The sequence below is a fragment of the Danio aesculapii genome, chromosome 9, assembly GCF_903798145.1.
Source record: "Danio aesculapii chromosome 9, fDanAes4.1, whole genome shotgun sequence".
Taxonomy (NCBI): domain Eukaryota; kingdom Metazoa; phylum Chordata; class Actinopteri; order Cypriniformes; family Danionidae; genus Danio; species Danio aesculapii.
Window position 1 is genome coordinate 4051431 of NC_079443.1, and position 17117 is coordinate 4068547.

The following is a 17117-nucleotide window of genomic DNA, read 5'->3' on the forward strand; positions in this document are numbered from 1 at the left end:
ATGATGCTCGCGATCTGAAACGAGGTTCTTAAAGTTATTTTTCATTCACACAACCGGTGGCTATTGTTGCCCCTGTCGACAAGGAATCATAAATTTTCTTGATTAACACAGCCCGCGCGTGTACGTATTGATTAAGAAATGCTGCACATTGATTTCTCAATTCTGGTGACATATGAATGCCTATTGGTGGCTGTTAAAAAGATGAATAGAAACCTGATTTCACATCAGTATGCAGTAGTACTTATAGATTAGTATCATCGGATTCAAGTAAGCAATACATTTTTTAATACACCCCCAGACATAAGCTATGATCCCGTTTTACCGAATAGCATACTCTGCAGCTTTTACTGACAAGCACCTGTTAGACTAACAGTCCCAGCTTTAATTCACAGTATTAACGGAGATATCTAAAAATCAATATAAATCGGCTCACCTTGTGAAAGAATCGAGAGCGCAACAGTAGTATCCCCAAATCTCCAAAAGCAACTAAATTTCCTCGACGTCAGATTCACCTTTACTCCTTCAAAAGCACAAATAACTGGCCAAAATTTTGTTTTGACTGACGGATTGCGATGACCTTTCCGGTTTGCTGCTGCTCAAAGCATAAATCGCCTCCTTTCTCTTTTTTTACTGGACTCTACATGCGCATGACGCACGGCTGGTGGTCCTCTGAGCTCCCCACAACATCTCTCCTCGTCTCTCCAGAAGCTTCAGCTCCAGCAGATCGACAGCTCTGGCGCAATCCCGCAGGACTTTGTGCCTTTAAAGGAGGAAGCAAATGGCGAGCAAACACTTTATAAGTTTGACACAACGCAACACATTACACGCTGCTCCAGAGCCAGTGAGAGGACTATCTGTGTCACCCTGACCTTGAGATATCAGGCACAGATGAGCTCGCAGAACACAAAATGTTAGGCCTTGTTCGTGAATTCATCCAGAATATGCATTAGTGAGATGCGTATTGGGTGTTAGATCGTTATGTAAACGGGAAGACGATGCGTCTTAACCTTGAAAAGAAAAGTCTGAGAAGTTTTACATCCTAAAATGTGGACATTAAAGCAGTTTAGAGTGTTGTTATTAGAAAATTCCACATGGTGGCAGCAAGCGTTCAATTAATGTAGCCTAATAGTAAACCTTGTGCACACACGAGTACATGTTCATATCACTAGCATAGTTATTTTTTAGATGCTAGTATCTTTTCCATTAAGTACTGGTGCTTATAGATACTAGTTCTTATTTATTAGATACTAGTACTTATTTTAATAGTGACTAGTAACTATTCTGTTGTTACTAGTAACAAATGTCAAAATTTCCATTGATTTATATGGGATCTGTCATTGAGTTATCAACTATTCAGTTTTGACTACACTGTAAAAAAATCAGTAATTTTACGGTTTATTAAGAATAAGTAAAATAATGGCCGTTAAATTACAGAAATTTACTGTAAAATAGCTGGTTGAATTACAGAAATTTACCAGAAATTAAAAATTAAGGAAATTTCTGTAATTTATTGTCCATTATTAATGGCAAATTTCTGTAATTTAATGTCCATTATTTATGGTAAATTTGTGTAATTTCATGTCCATTATTTATGGTAAATTACTGTAATTTAATGTCCATTATTTATGGTAAATTACTGTAATTTAATGTCCATTATTTATGGTAAATTTCTGTAATTTAATGTCCATTATTTATGGTAAATTACTGTAATTTAATGTCCATTATTTATGGTAAATTTGTGTAATTTCATGTCCATTATTTATGGTAAATTTGTGTAATTTCATGTCCATTATTTATGGTAAATTACTGTAATTTAATGTCCATTATTTATGGTAAATTACTGTAATTTAATGTCCATTATTTATGGTAAATTACTGTAATTTAATGTCCATTATTTATGGTAAATTACTGTAATTTAATGTCCATTATTTATGGTAAATTACTGTAATTTAATGTCCATTATTTTTGGTAAATTTGTGTAATTTCATGTCCATTATTTATGGTAAATTACTGTAATTTAATGTCCATTATTTATGGTAAATTACTGTAATTTAATGTCCATTATTTATGGTAAATTGCTGTAATTTAATGTCCATTATTTATGGTAAATTACTGTAATTTAATGTCCATTATTTATGGTAAATTTCTGTAATTTAATGTCCATTATTTATGGTAGATTTCTGTAATTTAATGTCCATTATTTATGGTAAATTGCTGTGATTTAATGTCCATTATTTATGGTAAATTACTGTAATTTAATGTCCATTATTTATGGTAAATTGCTGTAATTTAATGTCCATTATTTATGGTAAATTACTGTAATTTAATGTCCATTATTTATGGTAAATTACTGTAATTTAATGTCCATTATTTATGGTAAATTACTGTAATTCAATGTCCATTATTTATGGTAAATTTCTGTAATTTAATGTCCATTATTTATGGTAAATTACTGTAATTCAATGTCCATTATTTATGGTAAATTTCTGTAATTTAATGTCCATTATTTATGGTAAATTACTGTAATTTAATGTCCATTATTTATGGTAAATTTCTGTAATTTAATGTCCATTATTTATGGTAAATTACTGTAATTCAATGTCCATTATTTATGGTAAATTTCTGTAATTCAATGTCCATTATTTATGGTAAATTACTGTAATTCAATGTCCATTATTTATGGTAAATTTCTGTAATTTAATGTCCATTATTTATGGTAAATTACTGTAATTCAATGTCCATTATTTATGGTAAATTTCTGTAATTCAATGTCCATTATTTATGGTAAATTTCTGTAATTCAATTTCCATTATTTATGGTAAATTTCTGTAATTCAATGTCCATTATTTATGGTAAATTACTGTAATTCAATGTCCATTATTTATGGTAAATTTCTGTAATTCAATGTCCATTATTTATGGTAAATTACTGTAATTCAATGTCCATTATTTATGGTAAATTTCTGTAATTCAATGTCCATTATTTATGGTAAATTACTGTAATTCAATGTCCATTATTTATGGTAAATTTCTGTAATTTAATGTCCATTATTTATGGTAAATTACTGTAATTCAATGTCCATTATTTATGGTAAATTTCTGTAATTCAATGTCCATTATTTATGGTAAATTTCTGTAATTCAATGTCCATTATTTATGGTAAATTACTGTAATTTAATGTCCATTATTTATGGTAAATTACTGTAATTTAATGTCCATTATTTATGGTAAATTACTGTAATTTAATGTCCATTATTTATGGTAAATTACTGTAATTTAATGTCCATTATTTATGGTAAATTACTGTAATTCAATGTCCAATATTTATGGTAAATTTCTGTAATTTAATGTCCATTATTTATGGTAAATTTCTGTAATTTAATGTCCATTATTTATGGTAAATTTCTGTAATTTAATGTCCATTATTTATGGTAAATTACTGTAATTCAATGTCCATTATTTATGGTAAATTTCTGTAATTTAATGTCCATTATTTATGGTAAATTACTGTAATTTAATGTTCATTATTTATGGTAAATTACTGTAATTTAATGTCCATTATTTATGGTAAATTACTGTAATTCAATGTCCATTATTTATGGTAAATTTCTGTAATTTAACAGCTGTTATTTTACTTTTTTCCTGGCACCCCAGCTGCTGGAAATAAACCCTAAAATTACTAATTTTTACAGTGTATAAGGAATTGGTACCAGTATGTATTTAATAAGCACTACTAATGAATAAGTAATAGTACTTAATGGAACATATATTATCTGAAAAAATAAGCACTCGTAACATGGAAATAGATACTAGTACGGGCTATTCATTAAATGTCAAAACGGCTTGCCATATGCGGTGCTCCTTCCCGTTTCAGATTAAGCCGATAGAGTTATTTTAAACATTATTTCCGCCTAAATGTCCTTTGAGTGACTTGAAACGACTGAATTCATCAAAATAGATAGATTCTAGTTTAATATGACATGTCGGACAGTGTTTCAGCACTGGACAGCTCCCTCTGCGAGGATCTCCAGCTAAAAAACACACCAAGCATTCATCAAACCTCCGCGGTTCACTGATAAAAGAGATGTGTTCTTTAAAAGTAAAAACATTAAACCTCATGTATAGAACCATTTTCTGTTTAAGGTTCCTATTCTTCAGATGACTAGTTTAGTGTTTCGTGTTGTGCAGCACGCATTTTTTCATTTTTCTTCGGCTTAGTCCCTTATTTATCAAGGGTCGACACAGCGGAATGAACCGCCTCAATAAACTATTCGTGTGATTCAATTCAATTCAATTCATCTTTCTATAGCGATTTACAACGTATACTGTATCAGGAAGCTTAACATAGATAAATAGAGAGTAAAAGCTATGATATTTCAAGGCTAGAGAAGAAACAGTGACTTTTAAAAGGGATGCCATTTACACACACTCAAACGTTAAAGTTTTATGAGTTTCTTTCCTCTGTTGATCACAAAACAAGATATTCTGAAGACCATTGGGAAAAAAGCAGGCATTTAGGATGGTGTAATATTATATGCTGGGTGCGAATTACAGAAGGGTTTGGGGGGGATTGACCTCCCTAATTAGCGTGTGATCGCTCCTGAAGGACATTACAACAAGATGTATGGGGGTCAGTTCTTTAATAGTAAGAAATAGCTTTCTCTGATCTCTGATCTATACCTTAAATATTAATAATTAAAAATGAATAATACAGATATGCCTATTTTGACCTACCAATAATCGTTCATACCATTGTGAATGCATAATCACGCATCAATCAATGCTGGGAAAAATATGGTTCAACAGTCTGAAACTGGCAGTTCTAGAGCTCAGATAGACATCTCAAGTATTCACAAAACACGTTTCCTGTAAGATAGTTGTTTATATCTGCATGTAGCCTAGAAAAATACACATTAGACACATAATTGGTATAGTTTAACCTACAGTAACCTCTAAAATAGGGACTAAATATCCCCCAAAACATTGGAAACGTATATATTTTATGAATAAGTTACATGTAATTTAAAATATTTATAAATTTGATTCACTGAAGGCCACTGATAACCAAACTACTACCGAAAAAGTTGACCCCCCCATAATGGTACATACCATTGTGCATGCATAATCGCATCAATCAATGCTTGGAAAATATCGTTCAACAGTCTGAAACTGGCACCTATAGACATCTTAAGTATTCTCAAAACATTTTTCTTGTAAAATAGGTGTTTATATCTGCATGTAGCCTAGAAAAAGACACATTAGACACATAATTGGTTTAGTTCGACCTACAGTAACCTCTAAAATAGTCACTAAATATCCACCAAAACACTGAAAACTTAGGACATATATTTTATTATTGAATTAAATACATTCATAAATTTGATTCACCGAAGCCCATTGATTACCAAAGTACTACCGAAAAAGTTAGCATAGCATACCATGTCATAATGTACATTGTCCCTGCAAAATAAATAGAAAGAAAACGCGACAAACATACTATGGAAGTCAATAGCTTTTTTCCCCGCCAACATTCTTCAGTTTCCTCCTTTGTGTCAATCAGAAGAAAGAATCTCAAACAGGATTGGAACAAACAAAGGGTGAATTTAAGATGACATAATTTTCATTTTTGACTGAATTAATTTAATCTCCAACATACACGTCGACACAAGATGGCGCTGGAATATTAGCTGCTGTACGCTAAACACATTTAGGAACTAGTGGCAGCTTTCTGCATGCAAATTAAGCCATCACGAATGTAAAACCCGTACATCAAATAAATGTCGAGCAAAATATAAATATAAACATACTTATTTATTGATTTATAGGCTGTATCCTATTCTATACTTTATGATCATTTGTAGGCGTAATTATTGAGACAAGAACTCAGTTTTTAAGTGAAAATCATAAACCCAGTGATGATGTTATTGCTAAATTTGTAGCTTTAAGATTATTTAGTGATAGAATTAATTAATAGATGTAATTAATGTCGCAATATATAAATACATGAAGCTATTTTGGTAACACTTTACAATGATGGGCTGCTGTTTAATATTAGATCATGTATTAATTACGCTAATAAACAATTTGTGCAGCATTTATTAACCACAGTTTAACATTTACTAATGCGTTATGTAAATTAAAAGTTACCAAAAGACGAATAAATTCTGTAATAAATGTATTGTTCACTGATTGTTCATGTTATAAACGCAATAACAACATGTTTAATGGTTGATTTTCACTGGGTAACTTGTGTGATTTCTTCAATTTCACCACATTTTACTAATATTTACAATTAAAACAATTAAAGTTTGAATTATAAAAGTCAAGGCTCTAAATTCTGACTGGCTAACCATTGCTTTAGCCTGTTGATCAGAAGACAGCACACTTTTTAATGCAAAATACTATTTTTAAATCCATAAAATGCATTTATAGATAACAATGTTGGGTCACACTTTACTTTAAGGAACAATTCTGCCATTAACAACCCAATAACAATGGCTTTAGCCTAGAAAAAGTCATAATTTACTGCTTATTAATAGTTATTAAGGCAGGTAGATTTAGGTATTAGGTAGGATAAGGGATGTAGAATAATCATGCTGAATATGTACTTTATAAGTACTAATAAACAGACTATATATTAAGGCAGGTATTAAGCTACTAGTTTATAGTCTAAACCAGGGGTGGCCAAACTTTTTCTTATGAAGGGTCAAAAACCAACCTTGATTAAGGCTAGTGGGCCGAAGGTAAATATAGTTGTCATTTTGGGTAACTTCCTAATTTATTTAATAATATTTAAAAATAACTAGAAAGCGTTTCTGTATATGAACTAATACAAAATTCTTTATCATTTAATAATGTACTTATTACAGTAAATAATAATCTCATTTATAATAGATTTACACTAGTTTTTGGCTTGACTTGTTTACCTATATACATAGTCCTCTCTTTTGAATGACATTGTTTACATTTTTTTTTTTAAATCTGATTCGTTTACATCTTAGTTTGCTTTTTTTTTGTTGTAGATCACTAATAAAAAAAAAAAAAAAAAAAGGTTACGTCAAATTAGAAATGACCCCCAACTCCCATTCCCCCCAACCCTCTTCTCAGATGGGATAGTGGGCCAAATCAAAGGTTACAAAGGGCCAACTTTGGCCCATGGGCCCTACGTTAGTCTTCTCTGGTCTAAACCAAAGTGTTTCCAACACTATATAAACATTATCTGATCAATAAGTCATGACAACATGTTTTTTATGTTAATTATAACTGAGTTAGTAATGATTTAATTGATTTATTTTAAGTCGGTTTAATGTAGTGTGAGTTTAAAAGGCATCCAAGGTTATTTTCATTCGGCATAATGGGATAGTTCACCCAATGAAGAAAATTCTGTCATCATTTACTCAATTTTACTTGTTTCAAACCGTGTTTGTTTCTTCCGCTGAACACAAAAGACAATATTTTGAAGAAAGCTGGAAACCTGTAACTATTTACTTCCATAGTATTTGTTTTTCCTACTATGGAAGGCAATGCTTTTCAGCTTTCTTCAAAACATTGGTGCTTGTGTTCAACAGAAAAAAGAAATTTGCATGAGTAAATAGTGAGTATATTTCAGCCTGATCTCACGAGAAAACGTAAGTATTTGACGTTTTGTCAGTTTAGTGGCTAATTCGTACGAATTCGTACGAGTTCAGTCGTACAAAATTATACGATTTTAAAAAGGAGGCGTGGCATCTAACCCCACCCCTAAACCCAACTGTCATAGTGGGATGAGCAAATCGTATGAAAATGTACAAATTAGATCGTACGAATTCATACGAATTAGCCACTAAATCAAAAAGTTACGAATTGCCGTGAGATTGTGTTGGTATATTTTCATTTTTGGGTAAACTGTCCCTTTAAAAACGGTTTTCCTTTGTGCCAATGGTGTAGTGGTTAGTGCATTGACACATGGCATTCTGGTGTTCATGGTGACCTGAGTTCAATTCCTGCCTGCTGATCCTTGCCCTCTCTGTCCTCTTCTCACACTTTCCTGTCTCTACTGTCCTATCAATTAAAGCTGAAAATAACATTTAAAAAACGTTTTTTTTGGTTTTATATTGAAATGTTTTAATAAAAATGTGAGTTTTTTAAGTAGTAAGCACTTTTGAAAAGCAAGTAGGCAGTCAAACAACAATATACGACAACATTCGACTCCTCAGTGTTCAACAGAATGTGTTGTAATGAAAATAAAGGAAAGAAGAAGCAGAAAACGAGGCAAAAATGTATTAATCTCTCGACTCAATCCCGTAAACGATGCTCTTACACCCAGAACAACCTTTGATGCTCAGCTACTGTAGGGCTTGTGAGGGGAAATACATATTTATTTATTTATTTTCCACCCTTAATACTCTAAAATAAACAAGCACGTGTTAGATTTGAAGTATGCATGCTTAAGTATGTGTGTCTAAATGACTGATTCTGCCAGACTTTCAACAGACTGACATCAAAGGCAGATCAGAGTGTGGCATTCAGATCAGGTCACGGTGAGGCTTAAACACACACACACACACATACACACACACACACGCACACACTCCCTGCAGCAGCCCCTCCATCAGAGCCACATGTGCTGCTGTGATAGCCGGACCACAAAACCAGCAGCCCAGGGGGATTCACCACATTCACACAGCTCACTTATAGGAGCTGAAAAGGCAGATCCTTCGGTAAGTGGTTTGTCACCTCATAAAGGGACATTTGTTCGGTGGCCGAGAGAGTTTAACGCGCTGTAGCTTAAGAAAACAGCGTAAAAACAAATAAACAAACAAAAAAAACACCCGCAACATTTGACATGTTGCAAATACTTGAGACGCAAACACAAATAGAAAACGCGATGCAAATTCTCGCAAAAAGTGCAGATTTTGATCTGAATAACAACAATAAAAACCAACAAAAATAAAGTTGACGTAGGCTATTTGTGTTATGTTGTCCTTTTTTATCATAAGCCTACTAAAAGGGCCTGAATAGCTATATTTATTTTATAATATTCTTATTTCCGATTTATTTTGACCTCGTTTTGACAATTAAAAAGTAAAATGAAGGATTGCGAATGTATTTTCATTACACTCTCAGAAATAAAGGTATAAGGTCTGTCTCTGGGGCGATATCTTTTTAAGGGGTACATTTTTGTTCCTAACAGGTCCTTAAAGGTACATATTAATACCTAAAAAGTTACAAATGTGTACCTCATACCTGTATAAAACTAAAAATTTTCAATAAAAGATGTTTTAATTGTGTGTAGAAATTCATGTCGATATACGACGATATAATATTAAATTGAGTTGAACTAATTTTGAGAGGATCACGTGCTTATGATTGCTTGCGGCTGGTCCCATTTATGATTCACCAATCAGACGATTCCTAAGCCACTATGAATACCCTAAGTTCAATATAACAGCCATCTTCGTTTTGAAGAATGCCCCCTTCCACCCCTACTCCTCCTCCTTTCCTAGATGGGTGGCACAGTAGCCTAGTGGTTAGCACTGTTGCCTCACAGCAAGAATGTCACTGGTTATAGTCCTTACAAGTCAGCCGACATTTCTGTGCGGAGTTTACATGTTCTCCCCGTGCTCACATGAATTTCCCCCGGGTTCCCCGGTTTCCTCCCACCGTCCAGAAACATGCAACCTAAGTGAATTGACTAATCCAAATCGGCACCATAGACATGCTCCTAGTAAGTTATCGCTTAAGAGCAATCACTATCTGTTTATTAGCTACTACAGCAGGGAAGTTCTCAAGATCTACCTGAGCTCAAACTCCCCTCTGCTGGGAGGGAGCCCCGGGCTTGAGGATCTTATGAGCACAGGGCTCTCTCCCAGGACGATGGGAGAGATATGTGCGATCGCCCAGGGCAGCATTCTGTTGCTAGGGGTGGCATGGAGATCCCACCCATATCCCATCCCCTGGTCTTTACTTTCATCCACCACACCACCCAAAAGACAAAGGAGTCGTGTAATCTGGGTGTGAAAATAAACAAAACACTTACCTTTCAGGTCCCTTACAATTTCACTGACCAATAGTCACTGCACAGTAATTGCCTGTTTACAGTGAGTGGTACTTTTATGGCCATTTCCATTGTCAAAAGGTACCTAAATGCGAACCGCTTTACCACTTTTTACGTACCCCAATTGCAAAGGGTACCTAGCACAACAAAAGGGTACCAAAAGGCAGAGCTAGACGCGCAGCTGAGCGCTATTGGTTTACAGAGATACGTCACTCGCTCGTGCAACAAGTCAGAATAAAGGTGACCCGTATTGATCCATACCGTACCGAACTGTACTACTCAGTGGAAACGGGTCACAAGTCCAACCCAGGCTCATTCTGAATATATACACCATATACATTTCTGGAGAGCGCCAAATACATCCTTGGCGGTACTTTTTTGCAGTTTTTGTTTTCGTGAATGAGCCAAAGGCCACTGTGTATGCTTTTTGAGATCTCAAATTTCTATCGCGAGAACCATTCGCACCTGCTCTCCTCACGTAAGTCCACCAGAGACTGCTGTCGACTGACTGACTGACTGACCAACTGACTGATTTCCCCATCCTACCCCTTCCCTAAACCCAACCCATAGTGTTTTAAAAAGCACTGATTGACCAGTGCCCATCCACTTCTCTAAACCCAACCGCAGTGTTTTAAAAAGCAATTCAGAAAAAGAAAAGCCCTCGTCTGATTTTTACCACTTTTTTTTTTTACCTCATTCTCACTCTGTTATTTACTTGTTTGTTTTTTATTTGTTCTTTTGTTTGGCTTCTGTTTTTGTCTAACCTGCTTTCTGGAACCATTCTTCACCAGAATCGAACCCCATCGTCATGGTCAACTCCACTCTGCATTTCAAGTCTACCAACATTTGTTTCAAGCTACTGGGCAAACTGGTAACAGCGGAAAAGCCATCCACATGCAGGTAAGCGTGAAAAGGAATAGCATCACACCGCCCTGTAGAGTTCATTTTAAAGATGAAATACAGCCACACACAGCTCTGGCTACATTATTCGTGATCTCAAGAAATGTGTATAGGGCCACGCTTTTAGAATGACCCAATGTTGAGTAAATCCCAGCTGGGTCTGTCACTTTTTTCAGTTCATCCCCTTGAAACATATTCCGGATGAGCCCCCACGATTACTTGCTTACAAATGGTCTAGCGATTTACAGCTGCAGTCTGTGGAGCTCCCCATGCCTGCTTGTCTCTAAGCTGGACGGCTTGTACAGATTCTGTACGGATTACAGAAAATCGCGTTGGTTCATTTGTGACAACGCTTGATTTAATTAAAGGTTACTGGCAGGTGCCACTGACGCAGTGTTCATCAGATATTTCCTCATTTGTAAGACCAGATAACTTTGTGCAATACACTGTTATGGCCTTTGCGATGTGAAACGCTCCAGCAACTTTTCAGAGGTTGATGCAGAAAGTATAATCAGGTGTTACAAACTGCGAGGCATATCATGATGATGTTGTGATTTATTCTAAATCTTGGAATGACCACATGAACACACTGCGTTTAGTGTTCACCCACTTGGCTGAAGCCTCATTAACCTTAAAAAATTTGTAAAAAAATGTGAGTTCTCTAAAGCAGTGGTCAGTTACTTAGGGAAGCAGGTCGGAAAAGGATACGTGCGCCCGGTTGAATCCAAAGTGAAGGCTATAGGTAATGTCCCTGCTCCCATCAACAAATAACAATTACGTCAGTTCTTGGGCGTGATGTGATACTACAAGAGTTTCTGTAAATACTTCTCAGTTGTTTCCCCTGTCACTGACTTGTTAAGTGGGTCCAAAGATTTTGTGTGGGACCAAAAATTTGACTGCTTTCAGTGCTGCCAAAGATCTTTTGTGTAGTGCCCCAGTTCTCTCTGCCCCTGACTTTACTCACCCCTTTACAATTGAGGTAGATGCACACTGGGTGCTGATCCAGGAGGTTGACAACCCTGTGTGTACATTTTCAAAGATACAACAGCATTACAGCACGATAGAGAAAGAGGCCCTAAGATTACTTCTTGACCTCCAGCACTTTGAGATATATGTGAGTGGTAGCAACTTCATTCATTCATTTTCCTTCGGCTTAATCCCTTTATTTATCAGGGATCGACAGAACTGAATGAACTTATCCAGCATAGGTTTTACACAGCGGATATCCTTACAGCTGCAACCCAGTACTGGGAAACACCCATCCACTCTCACATTCACATACATACACTACAAACAATTTAGTTCATTCAATTCACCTATACCGCATGTCTTTGGACTGAGGGGGAACCTGGATCACCTGGAGGAAACCCACGTCAACACGGAAAACATGCTGGTAGCAACTTACCTGTTGCAGGACCAACTTCAACCATAGACTAATGAGGTGGTGATTAGTGGTCCAGAGTTTTAACATTGACATCCACCACAAGAAGGCTACAGGAAATTATTGTGAATGCTGATATTGTTTGTTTCTCTGATGTGCTTTTGACTTTTATGGGTGGGGGTGTTGCGTTTGCAGGTGTGTGTGTCTCTCTCATTTCTACTCTCCCCAGGCCCCGCCCTAATTACAGCGGCGACGTGCCCTGGGATTGGCTGGAATGCCCCAGGGCATCTTTTAAAAAGTGGAGCTACTGCGTACCACGGTTTGGAAAAATCAAGATTTTAAAACCGCTAACATTTTCTGTAATACCGTTCCTAAGGTATAAGGTTTTTAGGACAACAGTATCTTCATTCATTCATTTTCTTTCTGGCTTAGTCCCTTTATTAATCCTGGGTTGCCACAGCGGAATGAACCGCCAACTTATCCAGCATTTGTTTTATGCAGCGTATGCCCTTCCAGCCGCAACCCATCTCTGGGAAACACCCATACACACTCATTCACCACAGACAATTTAGCCTTCCTAATTCACCTGTACTGCATGTCTTTGGACTGTAGGGTAAACCGAAGCACCCGGAGAAAACCCACGCAAACGCAGGGAGAACATGCAAACTCCACACAGAAACACCAACTGACCCAGCCAAGGCTCGAACCAGCGACCTTCTTGTTGTGAGGCGACAGCACTACCTGCTGCGCCACTGCGTCGCCGACAACAGTATCTCCAGCAGAAAAAGATATCCAAAGATGCTGTTTTAAATTGTAAAGAAATCAGTGTTTTTTAAACAAAGACAGCCAAAGTCAATGATTCATTTAAATTATTTAGCCTGTCATGTTTACTGTTCCAAAATATTATAAATCTTTCAAAAAATAAAAGAAATTTTTTAAATTTTTGTTTTACCTGCTTTCTGGAACCGTTCTTCACCAGACTCAAATCTCATCATCACGGTGAACTTTTTGTATCACAAGTTCATTGACATCCGCGGCGAGCCACTGGACGAACTGGTAACAGCAGGAAAGCTGTTCATATGGAGGTTATCGGGCAGCTGGTAAGCACGAAAAGCAACACCGTCTCGTTTTAAAGACGAAATGCAGACATAAGTACCTAAGTACATAATTTGCAATCTCCAGAAATGTATTGCTACGAAAATGCTGTTTTCAGAATGAGCCTGTGTTGGGTAAAAACCCTCCTTACAACTATCATTCAAACAAACCTATTTTAAACAGTCTAATTTTGACGAGCAATGCTTGTTTTTAGAATTGCTAGTATAATTTTGACTAATTACATAGTTAAAACTTTGGGTTCCACACAATTCCTTCATGTTTTCCAAACACAAATCGATTAAGTTAACTTAATTGTTTTTTACAAATTTAAGTGGATTAAACATAAAACAATTAGGTTGTCCCAAAATCAACTTAAGGATTGTGTTGTTTCGACTAATTGTCTATAAGTAGTTTGAACAAGCAGCAAAAGTAAATTTATTTTAATTATAAACATCATTCTAGGGCGACGCGGTAGCTCAGTGGTTAGCACTGTCACCTCACAGCAAGAAGGTCACTGGTTCAAGTCCTGGCTGGGTCAGTTGCCATTTCTTTGTGGAGTTTGCATGTTCTCCCCGTTTTGGCGTGGGTTACCTCCGGGTGCTCCGGTTTTCCCCACAGTCCAAACACATGCGCTATAGGGGAACTGAATAAACTAAATTGGCCGTCGTGTATGAGTGTGTATGAGTGTTTCCCAGTACTAGGTTGCAGCTGGAAGGGCATGCGTTGTGTAAAACCTATGCTGAATAAGTTGGCAGTTCATTACATTCAGATCCCCTCCAGTTTCCTCCACAGTTCAGAGACATGCACTATAGTTGAACGGAATAAACAAAATTGCACGTAGTGTATATGTGTGTGTGTGAATGGAGAGTGTATGGGTGTTTCCCAGTACTGGGTTGAGGCTGGAAGGGCATCCACTGTGTAAATCATATGCTAGAATAGTTGGTGGTTCATTCCACTGTGGCAACCTCTGAAATATAGACTAAGCTGAAGGAAAATGAATGAATGAATGGAGCAGATTGGAGCACAACAGTACAGTAGTGATATTTCATTTTTCTAATGATGTCACAGAGATAGTCGTAATATATCAACTTTAGATGCATTAAGAGAAACTTTTTTTCCTGTGAAGGAATAAAAGTTTTGATTTGGGGATTTTTATATAAAGCAAAACACTCAGATACAAAGATTAATAGGATACAGATAGGATGTGGTTATATATTATTTTAAAACAGTTCTATCTGGTTCTCAAATCTGATGCCTGTTTTAAATATTTATCATTTAAGCACGTCTGCGCCCATCAGCCTGTCATACTGAGCAAAGCAAAGATGGTTGACATTGTCTATCCACAAGATGGCGACAGAGATCGCATAATAAGCCCTTGGAGGAGAAAAGCTCGGCGTAAATTTTAAACCACATCTGATCAAACTATTATAAAATAGGTCTCTCTCTTTTGTATGTTGTAGTGCGATATTTATACCATCTGGTAGAGTTTGCTTTGCTTTGGGTTTTTCAGGGTTAATTGTTGTGAACTCCCAATTACAACAGAGAAATACTGGGAAATCTCTGTAGACTGATGGCATTTCATGACGTTCAGCCTTATAATCTTAAAATGTGAGCAAAATCACCTGTTTTGTCATCATGTTAGACATTACGCTAGAGAATCCTTCCAATACTAGCATTATAGTGACGTCTTTTCAAGCAACGGTTTCTGCTGTTCTGACATCAGCTGCAGATGTGAATGAACGGCGGAAGAAAGTAGTTCCTCATACAAAAGGATTTTTGAGCCTCTCCATGTTTGATTTTCTTTTTTATATACACGATTATACCATCAAACTGTTGTATAATTGTAATATGACACTCGTAGCAGTGCGATATGGCTGTATATTCTCATGCATATATACCAGTGCCAATATAAAGCCATATCACACTGCTACGAGTGTGATATTGCTCATTTAACAGTTTACAAGAAAGATCTATTAGTTAATTTTCTTAATGTTTTTAGTAACATGAACAAACAATCAATAATGGATTCATTACACACAAAAAATTACTGTTTGTAGTCCAAACATCTAACAAATTCTTAAATCAAGAAGCATTTATTACAAGTAAAAATATTGCCAAAATAATACGTCAAAATTAAGTTAAAACAAGCAGAATAATCTGCAAATTGGGAAAGTCAAATAATATTATTTCAAACCTAGAAAGTATTATTTTGCGTACACCATTAGCAGATTATTTAACTTATTTACAGGAAAAAAACAACTTTTTGTTAAAAAAACATTGCATTTTTACATCTCTATAGAAACTGCTTCTTGATTTAAGTATTTTTTATATATATGGACTAGAAACAAGACAAAAACTGTAGTAAGTAAAGCATTTATTTGCAGTGTACAGTGTTTATTCAGCTTCATTAACATTAAATAATCCAAGTAAAGTATATATATGATCAATTAGTCCTGACAGCCTATGTTTTTAGCTCATTGTAACTTATTAAACTTAGTGTATATTGTAACTTATAAAAGTTAATCATGCTCTAACCTAATTTTATAAGTGACGCAAGTCAGTTTAACATAATATAAGTTCAATGGACGCATAAGGTTAATTTGATTCAGCTTAAATATTTAAGGCAACCAGTATTTTTTTCACAGTCTAATGTTAACGAGCACAACTTTGGACTTTAATAATTCACTAAACTTATTTAAAATGAGCTTAAACAACACAATTCATTGGGTTTTTTTTTTTTTGGGGGGGGGGGGGCAACTTAATAGTTTTATGTTCAATCCACTTAAATTTGTAAAAACTAAAAAGCTAACTTAATTCCTTCATGTTGCCCCAACACAATTCAATTGTGTGGAAGCCAGCGGTTTTTACAGTGTGCAGTTATTTTTCATCCAACAATTGTCATCAAATACTGATTACATTAATTAAAATAAATAAAAGCAGAATGCCACTGATGTCTGTTAATGTTTGCTTTATTGTCATTTTTTGCTGACTGTTCTTAAAACCATATAATGTATATAAAAAAACCTGTCCTTTGAACTGAACATAAGAACTCTACATATCCTAACAACTGATGGATCTCACAGTGCTTCATTCGGGACGTTTCACACAATCACAGACAGAGTTTCACCGTTTCTCTGTCCAGCGTCTCTCTCTCTCACACACACACACACTACAAAACTCGAACGTTGACATCCATTTAATAAGCATTTCTCCTCTTCAAAAAAATAAATCTATGTACTTTGAATATCTCCGCCTCCCTTCTGTATGAATGCGCATGTACAGGTCATAATCTTTATTTTTTTTACACAGTGTCCAGAGTTAAACAGATTTTTTCCAATTATAGCATGCTAAAAACACCCCACAAGGAGCGAAAGACTGACACTTTCATTCAACAAAAGCTATCGATATATATTTACAGAGTAACGAAATCTTCCACCGAAGACAGATCTTTAACACAAGCTTGAACTTGTTAACGTTTTGAGTAGCTCAGGGACGGGAAGCTCGTCCGCCTCCCCCCCAAGGGTTCCTTTAGGAACTGAGAAAGACTTGAAAATTTTATTTACAAGCCCCCAAAAACAAACAACCTCCCAGTCAAGTCGAACAAATGTTTTTTTGATTAAAAGAAAAATTTGTGCCGGGCAAAGATTAATCGCATTCCAAGATAAAAGTTTTGACATAATTTAAGTATGTGTACTGTACAGGGGTG

General features: G+C 35.5%; 1 protein-coding gene across 1 annotated transcript in view; it reads right to left on the minus strand.

Moving 5' to 3' along the window:
- gad1a (glutamate decarboxylase 1a) overlaps positions 1-640 on the minus strand; it is a 44410-nt gene extending 43770 nt beyond the window's left edge. Inside the window, exon 1 of the mRNA XM_056465325.1 lies at positions 434-640. The gene's annotated coding sequence lies outside the window, so the exon portion shown is untranslated. The remainder of the gene's footprint in view (positions 1-433) is intronic.
- Between the last annotated feature and the right edge of the window lie 16477 nt (positions 641-17117).